We start from the raw sequence: 11,450 nt of genomic DNA, 5'->3' as shown, positions 1-11,450 counted from the left end.
TCAAAAATGATACTTTCTATCTCCTTAGTAAAGTGGGAAGGTGGATTTGGAAGGACCCGAAAGAGAAAAACAAGCTGCGACAAAGCAAATGTATTGACAACAACATTACGACCGATCGGGGTCAAATCCCTACATTTCCAAACACTTAAACACTTTTTAAGACGAGAAAGCTAAGGAACATAATTCAAACGGAAGAGATCATTTCCATTGCCAGTAAAGAACATACCTAATAACTTTACGGGCCCAAGAGTGAATCTGATGTTAAAGTCCTGAATAAAGGTCGGACAACGGGAGGCAAGCGGACCTAGCGGGAAAAGACTCTATTTGGTTAAGTTAATTGTCAATCCGGAAGCTAGTCTCAGTTGATTAAGAATGTTAAATGCCTCCTTTGAAGAGCTTCTTCTATTATCGAGAAAAAGAGTTGTGTCATCAGCGTATTGCATGATCCTGACTTCCTTATTATTAATTTTTAATGCACAAACTTCCGCTGCAAGAATAAATAAATAAGGTCTTAGCGGGTATCCCTGCCTTACTCCTCTCTCAAGCGGGAAAAAAGCCAGTGGAAAAACCGTTGTTACATACACAAGCAGTAGTATTTTTGTAAAAAACATTCACCCACTTTTTAAAACTGGTACCAAAATTGAAAAAGGATAGTGCCTTATTAATAAAATCTCACTCAAGCTTATCGAAAGCTTTTTCGAAATCTATCATGAAAATAAAGCCAGGAATATCTCGCTCTGCCGCGTAATCTATTAAATCTAAAACAAATCTTATGTTTTCACCGATAAATCTGTCTTTTAACAAACCAGTTTGATGAGGGCCAATAAGAGATTGAATTACAGTTTTCAGCCTGGTGGCAATAGATTTAGCACCGATCTTATAGTCAGTGTTAAATAAAGTAATAGGGCGATAATTCTGCAGGGACATGGGGTCTTTCGTAGGTTTCAGGATGAGAGTGATAATACCCCTCGATTGCTCAGTGGAAAAACTACCATTATCAAAGCCATGATTAAGAGACTCTAAAACTAATTCACCGATTGAATCCCAAAACTTTTTATAAAAATTGGCCGAAAGACCATCGCTACCTGGCGCCTTGTCGTTTTTTCAACGCTTCGAGGGCTTTGGTGCATTCATATAGAGAAAGCAAACCCTCACAAGCCAATAAATTATCAACCTCTACTTTGGGATCATGGTAAGTCAGTAAAAAAGGATCTGGAATACAACCATTTGAACTATAAAGGCGTTGGTAAATAGTCCGAATCTCGGAAAGAACTTCCTCTTTATTAGAAATAACATCACCCTTCGAATTTTTAAAGATGAACGATAGTGATTTTTCAGCATCGACGAAAAAATACGATTTTATTCAAGAGTATTCTAGTTGGTTTCCATATTACACATGTGAAAATTCAAGTCAATCCGATGTTGGGAAAGGCTTAAACAAAATTCCTAAACTCGTTGATTTTTTAAACAAAAATTGGGCTTTTCGCGAACAGCGATATGATGATCACGTGATCTACAGTGACATGTGACGTCATTATGATGATAACAAAGTGAGCTCGGCGTAGTGTACTTCAGCAGTGTGCACTTAGTGTGTAAGTTTAGTCGCAAGCTACTCTATATTGGACTCGACAAACAACCTAAACCAGAGAGGAGATTTGATACACTGCGTGAGACATTTAACGGTCTAATTTTAATAAGGTGTTATTGTTCCTGCTTTTTCTTGTCGTTTTAGTGAAGCCAACTGCCCCAATGTAAATTACGGAATAATCGGTCATAGAGCCATCTCGGGCCCAATTGAAATTTGCGTGTGGCAAGGTCACTAAAGTAAAAAAAGTTTGAAAGATTGATGCTTTTATGCCGCATTATTTATATATATCCCGATAAATGCAACAGAAAGTGTTGGAACTGGAAGACATATGTCAGACCTGAACAACCCAATGACTATGTGAGGAGAGAATCCACGTGCAAATTTCAATTGGGGCATGCCGGCATGGACGTCGCTTAGGCAGAGTTTTTTGGGCAGAGATGTGTTCATACCCTCCAAACCACTTTAAATGTAATACGAATAGGAAATGTATGTATGCTCGAGGGAAACAAAACATCGTGGAAGTATTACTTACGGTAGCGCACAATGTCACTTATGTTTGCACAGTGTGAAAGTACCGTTTGCGGACCTACGTGAAGTTGGGCTAGAATACGATTCCTCCTGAAGCCCAAACCACGAGGCATGCATGTGAATAAACTCAATAGGCATTGCATGTAGTGAGAAAATTGTTCGAGCTAGACTAACTACTCGATTGAGTTCAAATGCGGTTGTATTTCAAGCTCAGTGAAACCTTTCTGTTGGATTTAATGACGCACGGAACAAGGAACGTTTTTGTTTTACAGTAGGCCTAGTGCATACAAGCGAATCTACTTTGTTTAAAACTTTGGATTTTCTTTCGGATGTTATACTAAACTACGTTTGAGACTATCGTCACTATTGTTATTGTGCCAGTTTGACTGGTAAGTGAGCACATTCATACATCACTCTGTATAAAACCCGCCAAAAACGTGATCTTGAGATTTACGTTACTTTAGGTCAGCTTGCGAGTTACCTCTTCAGATATTGGGAAATCGTTGCGAAATCGCCGCAAATTTCGTAAAGAAAAACTTGTAGCCACGAGGTGAAGAAATCAAGAAACACCATGATATTCATTTTCTATTTATGTCTTGAACATTACGCCGGAAAATAACAGTTATGCTGACACGAAATGCACGCACAGCTCCGTACTGAACAGTTCACAACAAAAAAGATCATCACAGTGACGTCATTCACTGAACTGAGGGCTGTTCCAGGTCGTTGCAGTGTTTGCAAATTCCTTAATTACGGAGACGAAAAAATGATGTTTCAATTCCCTTTTTTATTACTTTCCGGTGTGCTATTTGGAAAATTAAAAAAATATGTTGCTTGGTAACATATAAACTACATTATATAGGAAAATGAGAGATTTTTTTTCTGTCACTATCGTTCTACTTTAAGTTTGTATATTGAATTTAAAGTCTTATTACTTATTATTATTATCATTATCATTATTATTATTATTTTTATTATTATTATTATTATTATTATTATTATTATTATTATTATTATTATTATTATTATTATTATTATTATTATTATTATTATTATTATTATTATTATTATTATTATTATTATTATTTTTATTATTATTATTATGATTATTATGATGATTATTATGATTATTATGATTATTATTATGATTATTATTATTATTATTATTATTATTATTATTATTATTATTATTATTATTATTATTATTATTATTATTATGATTATGATTATGATTATTATGATGATGATGATGATAATTATTATTATTATTATTATTATTATTATCATTATGATTATTATTATTAATATTATCATTATAATTATTATCCTTATTATTAATAATAATAATAATAATAATAATAATAATAATAATTATTATTATTATTCAACATACATCGTTACCATGCTAACTCGCATACCCTGTATTGATTTGTGTTGGCATCTGTGTGTATGTGTACGCACGGAATGTAGAAATATGTCTCTGCACAAATGTACCATTAAACAAGTTACGGGAGGGTGTAAGGTAATTGCTCAATACATTGACACCCAAATCAGCAACTGGGGATTTCCATTATAATCGCGTGGTTTTGAACGGACATAGGTAATTTACGTCTCGTCTGTTGTACTTTCAACAACTGGATAAACTAGGAGTCAAATAATTCTGATATTTCAACTATAACTACAAAGAGGCCTTAATACTTCATCGACTAAAAGCAAAAAGCACAAGGTTAGTAACAACTTCTGTTCCGCGATAGGTGTCTGTGTTCAATGCTTGAAGGAAGGTGCACGGCCATTTTAACCAGGAAGTATTGAATGGTGCATGCTTGGTTATAAAACTGAAGAACAGTAGATATTTACATTGTTAAACAGCGAGCTTTGAATCGAGTACAGTAATAATGTTCTATGGTAGGTATTTAACGAATTAATGGAATAGTTTAGAAGTACAGGCAACACTATTTCCATGATAATAAACACCATATTACAGTAGGGAATAACACTATAATATAAAATGTATGTATCGTTCCTTTTATTGATAGTACTAATGCATAAGACCTTCCTAATAAAAGTCAGATCAAATCACATATGATACCATAACGTTTAAGAGCTGCCACATGAAGGTAGTGATGGAATGACTATATATAACTATTTGCCATGTTTTAGGTAGGGGTATCAAGCTTCTTGGAATAGCTACAGGTGAATTTAAAGAACTTGTAAAAGAGTGAATATTACCCTGAGATCAGTGGCGTAGGAAGGTACTTTTGAGTGGGGGGAGGGGGGGCTGATGACTGATGGCCGGCCTGGGGGAGGGGTCTAAGGGGAGGGGGTTCCCCCTCCCCTTTGGAATTTTTTTGCTTTCCATGTGGCCTCAGATGTAATTTGGTGCAATATAGCACACTTCAACACCCAATCCATTTTGTAAATAATTTTGCATTTTCACCTGGCCTTTTAGATGCAATTTGGTGCTCCAAATGAGATTTTTTTTCTCATTTAGAATGAAAAAGGGGTTTTCTGACTCGCGGAGCGGGGGGGGGGGCGGAATGATACTTCCGCCCCCCACATTTTTCATTGGGGGGCTGGCGCCCCCCAGCTCCCCGGTTCCTACGCCCTTGCCTGAGATCATTGTAGCTGACTCCCGTGTTGGGGTCTCTGACTTTTCCCCAGCAAAAAAAAAGACGTTTGGACGTCACATGGTGCATTCTTAAATATTTATAATATAAAATATGATAATATGCGACTGAACCATTTCAATTTCTCATCAAGGTTCAGCCATCTATCTTTAACAGTGCAGGGGAATGTTGAATTGATATTTGTTTATTAGCACAACCTTCCGTTTATAGATACTTATAATATAATAAATTATAGTCTAAACATGCCTGAGAATGCACCATATGACTTCTTCATTTTACTTACTATAAGACAGCCAGCTCCCCCCCCCACCCATACAGGGCGGGAGCGGGGTGAGGAGTAAGCTTCATTGACCCAACGACAGCACACCCTCGTTTATATAGTCCTTCATTCACATCTGGCCCTAGGTAATTTTGGAGTTATGTTATTAGCACAAAATTGTGTTCAGAGCTACTTTTACACAGTGGCATCAATCCCAATTAAAAAGTGGGGTGGTCGGGGGGGGGGATGGGGGTGGACATCAATTACTAAACATGGATAAAACTGAAGGGATGAGCGTCTTGGCGCAAAGACTGTATCGGGTGGGGTACAGGGGCCCGCCTTGGGCCCCTCATGGGGTCCAAGGGCGAAGCCCGACGGGCCAAGGGCCGGAGTCACACATATAAATCTTCAAGTGTGATTCTGTTTGGTCCCTGAATTGATATGCCAGTCATAAATCTATTGTAACTAACGTCACATCTGACAAGTGACTAGACATAAATTAAGATAGACTTATCTATTCAACATCCAGGTGTCACGCAAGAATAAAATCACCTTGTTATATAGATGTCTACAACATGCACACATTTGGTATATGTTTATGTGTATATATGTACTAGTACTAATAGTTTACGTAATATTACTCTTGTTATAAAACACCAACCATATCAGCTCAGCGTGAGTGTTCTCGTGATATCAAAGTCCAAACTCAGTTGTATAAAAGTTCCGTGCGTTATATCCATTGTACATATATGTACTGCGTATATTCTCATGTATTTCCTTCTTTGGTCCGGTTCGTAACAACGTAAGAAAGATAAAATCCAGCCAGGTTGATACAAGACTAAGGGAATAGGTCAACATTAAAGTAAGGTAAGTCTTGAAATATGAATGGTGATAATTTCAAACATGTTTCCTTAGTTCATCTGTATTTTGGTATACCATTAAGTGGGGAATAATATAACCAAATTACAATGGTGATTAGTAGATAGAGGTCGCTGACGTCACACACAAATAGACATCGTTCTTCGTTTATAGGCACTGCCATTGATGTTCACAACAAGAACTTCACGAGGTAGGTGGGTGGCCGTTCCAGTTAGTTGCGCTGTTAGTGCATATTTTGTTTAGACTGCAATTAACTGTTGTATATTATCAATGTTTTTTTTGTATTTTGTATGATTCATTGTATCAGTGTTCTTTGTATTTTGTATCATTCATTGTATTCCTCACCGCAGAAATGTAATTTCCTTCTGGGATTCAATAAAGTTGACTTACTTACTGACTCACTGACTCACTGATTCACTGACTCACTGACTCACTGATTCACTGACTCACTGACTCACTGACTGACTGACTGACTGACTGACTGACTGACTGACTGACTGACTGACTGACTGACTGACTGACTGACTGACTGACTGACTGACTCACTGACTGACTGACTGACTGACTGACTGACTGACTCACTCACTCACTGACTCACTCACTCACTGACTCACTGACTCACTCACTGACTCACTGACTCACTGACTGACTCACTGACTCACTGACTCACTTACTTACTCACTCACTCACTCACTCACTCACTCACTCACTCACTCACTCACTCACTCACTCACTGACTCACTGACTCACTCACTGACTCACTGACTCACTGACTGACTCACTGACTCACTGACTCACTGACTCACTTACTTACTCACTCACTCACTCACTCACTCACTCACTCACTCACTCACTCACTCACTCACTCACTCACTCACTCACTCACTCACTCACTCACTCACTCACTCACTCACTCACTCACTCACTCACTCACTCACTCACTCACTCACTCACTCACTCACTCACTTACTTACTCAACTGGTTCTTGTATCGAGGTAAAGTGCATTAAAGGCATGGTGTGCTGTTGGTGGTATCGTTCCAGCACCATAAACGTCTATGAGATCGTATTTGTCATCAGCTACGCCCGAACAGTTCCATTATGTCAGTGATCGAGTTGCACCAATATATCGACTTCTGTGTTTATATGTGGCAAGAAATACCAGTCATATCGTAGGTTACATGCATTCGTTCATTTAAGATTTTTCTACTTAATTTTCTTACTCTCAATTTGTTAATCCAAAGTATGATATTCACAAACACTGATCTTAATAACTTTCTTTTTACAGCTTCAATTTCGAGACAAATATGGCCTGCCCATCGCCTTGGAAAGACATCGCAGATACATTCTTCGAATGTTCAATTTGTTTGGATCTGTTTAAAGAACCGAAACAATTACCATGTCTCCATAGATTCTGTAAGCAATGTCTGGAACCTATATTAGAAGGACAGGTTGGGACATTTAAATGTCCTCTATGTAAAGATGTCTGCAAAATACCAAACAATGGAATCGATGGATTCAAGACTGACTTCCATATGAAAAGTATGCTGCAGTTTATTCAGCTACAGACCACATTTGAAAACAAAGAAGAGAGAGAATGTATTGGCTGTGAAGAGAAGTTAAAGGTTACAGCGTACTGTTTTACATGCAAAGGATTTCTTTGTGTTCAGTGTTATCAATTTCATTTGACCAAGAAGATGTTTGTCAAACATCAGAAACACTTATTAGCCCTGAATGATCTTGAGGGGAAAAGTCTTACACAAGAAAAACTTGCATCATTGATGGAAGCTCCTAGGTGCCATATTCACCCGGAACACAAGGCTAAGTTGTGTTGTTGTACCTGCGGAAACCTCCCCGTTTGTTTGACATGTACGTATGATGAACACAAAGGTCATGAACTTCGAGACGTCAGGAAAGTGGCGAACGACGAAAGGGAACACTTGAAGAATATATTGGAAGAACTTGTTAAACGTAAAGAAACTGTATTCAACTATGCTGATAAAATCAACAGAATGAATAACGACGTTCTGTCCATTGTCGCTGAAACTAAAGCAAAATGGAAAAAGCAGTACGAAGATCAGACCAGGGAGTTACAGAATGAGAAAGAGAAAGAAAAGAGAGAATTCAGCAGATTCAAAACAGTTCTTGAAGAGAGTACTCGAAACAAAATGAAAGAATTAGAAACAGAAATGGAAGAGAAAATTAGAGCAATAAAAGACGAGTACGACAGAATGATTAAAACCAAAATTAGGGAATCAAAAGAGAAAGAGGACACCAAACGAAATGAAATAGAAAACAGAGAATTAAAGATTGTCGAAAAAATGAACCGACTTGATGCGGTAATGAATGAGAGAAATAAATCAATAGACGAACAACAGCAACGCAAGCTTAGAGAAACACAAAACTTATCAGATCTTTGTAATCAATGGGTCAATAAGTTTGAAAATTTGTCGACGATATCTTCGAGTGTCCTTGAATCACATAACCACTGGACAGACGCACAGTGTATTCCTGATATTAGGGCAGCGAGTGAACCTCTGGTTGAGGATATAATGAAAGATTTTATAGAAATTGAATTTTTATCTGATATAACAAGGGATGATTTACCAATATTGTGTATTGATAAGGTACATATATCCAGGCGCGTATCCAGTGGGGGTGGGGCGTTGGGGGCGCGCGCCTCCCGGGTAAGAAAAAGAGGAGAGAAAAAAAGAGGGCAAAAAGAGTGGAAAAAAGGAAGAAGAGGGGAAAAAAGAGGAGGAGGAGAGGAAGGAAGGGAAAAGAAGAAGGAGAGAAAAAGGTGAAAAGGAGGGAGTAGAAGATACACGCCAAGACACCGGGAAGAGAAGGAGGAACAGTGACATCATTACAGCGCTGAACCCTATTATATACACATGGCCGGGTAGCCAGTGACGGATCGAGGATTTCGGAAGGGGGCAAGCGCCTCACCCTACCCCTTACACCGACAACTCCATATTTGACGTTTCCATTTTTCCTCTCTCTCACTAATGTATCTATATATGGTCTATCATAACGTGTGTGTGTGTATGGACGCCTTAAACAATTTTGCTATGAAACCAACTGTGGCTGGTCCCGAACTCGACCGCGTCGTCGGGGAACATGACGCATTTACGACCGCCGCCCCCACCCCCGAGCATATTTTTTTTTTATGATATCGCTAGTAAATTCGAAATACAAAATGCTTAGATGCAACTTACACGGCATGGGAAGTGTCATTTCCAGCGATCTGGGAGGCATTTTCGGCCAAAATTTTCTTGTACGCTTCGCGCCAACTCGTGGTGGCGCTACGCTTAGATAGTTTGCCTACAGGCCCCTCCCTTGGCAAATTATTCGCTACGCGCCTGTTCGAATTTGTAAAGCAAACAGCAGATATCACATCATATCAGTGAGCATGAAAATGGCGTTCCAGGATGAACAGCCTCAAAACTGTCTATGTGTGTAGTCAAAGGCGAAGGAGCCCAATTTGATTTGGGGAGCTGTAACTACTTGCCCGAAAATATAACCAACATTTTCGCGCGCTCCGCGCGCGATCAACATGTTAATGTCAATATCAAACAAGCAAGCATCGGTTATTACATCGCATGCCATCATGTACCGTACGGTCACTGAAAGTTGCGCAGTATACCGCGGGATGCTTATATAAATAACGAATTGTCCTATGTAGATGGAGATAAAGCATGGAGGTCCAATTATGTCAAAACTCTCTTTTACATTAGTAATGGTGAATTAGTCGGCCAAGCTTAGAACTTTATTTTAATTACCAAGGAGATAATTTTTAAACTATTCATTTCCTTTAGCTACATCATTGCAATGTTCTTTCAGTATAGGTGCCCGAAAAATTCTCAGCATATTGCCCGAATTTTCAGAAAGAAATATTTCGTTAGCCCCCCCCCCCCGCCTCCTTGACCTATGTGTGTAGTGTTCGGTTTCGGAAATATCTGGTATTTTTTCATTTCCTTCAACGAAGTTTTATAACAGCCGTTGTAGGAGGTTTCAATATTTGTACACCAATGAATTAACTGTGTCTGAATTTTCGAAAATTTCCTGATCAACTTTCTTCACCATACTTCCCTCTACTCGTGTAATTTTGACCAGTCTGTTAGGGGTTCAAGGAGGTTTTTCTATATTGGTTGTCCATAGATGAAATTTTTTGCAATATTATGGGTATGTTTTGAAGTGAGTTTAATCACGAGAAATGTGAATTTTGAAATTCTGAACAAAAAATGGGCTTAAAACCTTCAAAAGTGGGGCTGTTGGGTATTGTGGGCCGCGACGTCGAATCACTACAAAAAGCAATGATCCACTGGAGATGCGATGAGGTCGAACATGATGTGTGACTGGTGACAATCTTCAAAAAGGTTATGGATGGAAAGAACTATTAGGAAATACTTGGTTCTCAGGCAAAAGTGTACATCTGGTTGGTCATTTTCAAGCCCGAGAAGTGTCATTTCCGGTGATCTGGGGGTAACAAAACCAGAAATTTTCTTGTACGCTGCGCGCCAACCGATGGTGGCGCTCCGCTTAGATAGTAATTCGCGCCCCCCGGGTTAGAAAATCCTGGATACGCCCCTGTATATCGGATAGTGTAGAATCTGTTGTTAATGTTGATGTGATCAAAGGTAGTCAGTTTTGTTTTACTGGTATAACAAGTACTGGCTCTGGTAACATTATCGTCTCTGGGAGGTTATTATCTGACCATTCATTTATCACAGTCATAAACAAACAAGGACGTCAGATTCGCCAAAACAAGATAGATAAAGTCAAAGGGACCTCTCTTCAACCCTTTCGTCACTGTGCTGCTTTATCACGTGATAAGATAGCTTCGGTTTGTGAATCCAATCAGGTTGGTGTTTATAATATTCAAGATGGGTCCTTTACTCAAAATAACATCACGTCCCTCTTTGATGACATCAAAACGGTGGGTAAGAAATATGCGACGTGTATAACTACTGATACTATACGTGGCCACATCATTCTAGGTACATCTATTGGATCGCTATTCATATTTGATGAAGAGTTGAATTTCATTCGAGCTCTGAAGCTGCCAGGGGTTATGAAACGGTCAAGAGATATCATTTATAATAAAGGCATGCTGCTGATATGCGATGCAGAGAGTAGATGTGCATGCGCTGTAACCATGGATACATGTAAAACAGAAGCAGAGTTACTGTACGAGTTTCCGAAACCAGATATTGACGGACTGACTTGGTATCCTTTGAGTGTATGTAAAGACAGGGCAGGTTTTGTATACATCTTGTGGTCAGATAGACAGTATTTTACTGGAAAATGTATCATCACACAGTACAGTCAAGATGGTCAGCAGTTGTTGGCAACCAAACGATCACGGTGTATGACAACATTGATGACAGAGGAGGGAGAGAAGCTACTTGTAGCTACATATCGGTCAGGAAAGATGCTTTTTTATGGTCTGGTGAGTATATCTCAGTGTTTCTTACTTTAATATTACTAGACATTACAGGATACTCTGAAAAGGAAAGAAGAAAAGAAAAGAACAGAAAAAGAAGGATTAGTTTGCTGTAGAACAGTTTG

General features: G+C 38.6%; 1 protein-coding gene across 4 annotated transcripts in view; it reads left to right on the top strand.

Moving 5' to 3' along the window:
* Window positions 1-3,540: 3,540 nt before the first annotated feature.
* The window catches only part of LOC139967123 (echinoidin-like), a 39,714-nt gene continuing 31,804 nt past the window's right edge, over window positions 3,541-11,450 (top strand). The window contains exons 1-2 of one of the 4 annotated variants that reach the window (XR_011792901.1): window positions 3,646-3,842; window positions 7,168-11,331. The gene's annotated coding sequence lies outside the window, so the exon portion shown is untranslated. The other 3 variants (XR_011792905.1, XR_011792903.1, XM_071970843.1) reach the window with 3 other exon arrangements.

This window comes from Apostichopus japonicus, chromosome 1, assembly GCF_037975245.1.
Source record: "Apostichopus japonicus isolate 1M-3 chromosome 1, ASM3797524v1, whole genome shotgun sequence".
NCBI classification, from domain to species: Eukaryota; Metazoa; Echinodermata; class Holothuroidea; order Aspidochirotida; family Stichopodidae; genus Apostichopus; species Apostichopus japonicus.
The sequence above is the reverse complement of the archived record's forward strand: the minus strand, read 5'-3'. Positions and strand labels throughout refer to the sequence as shown.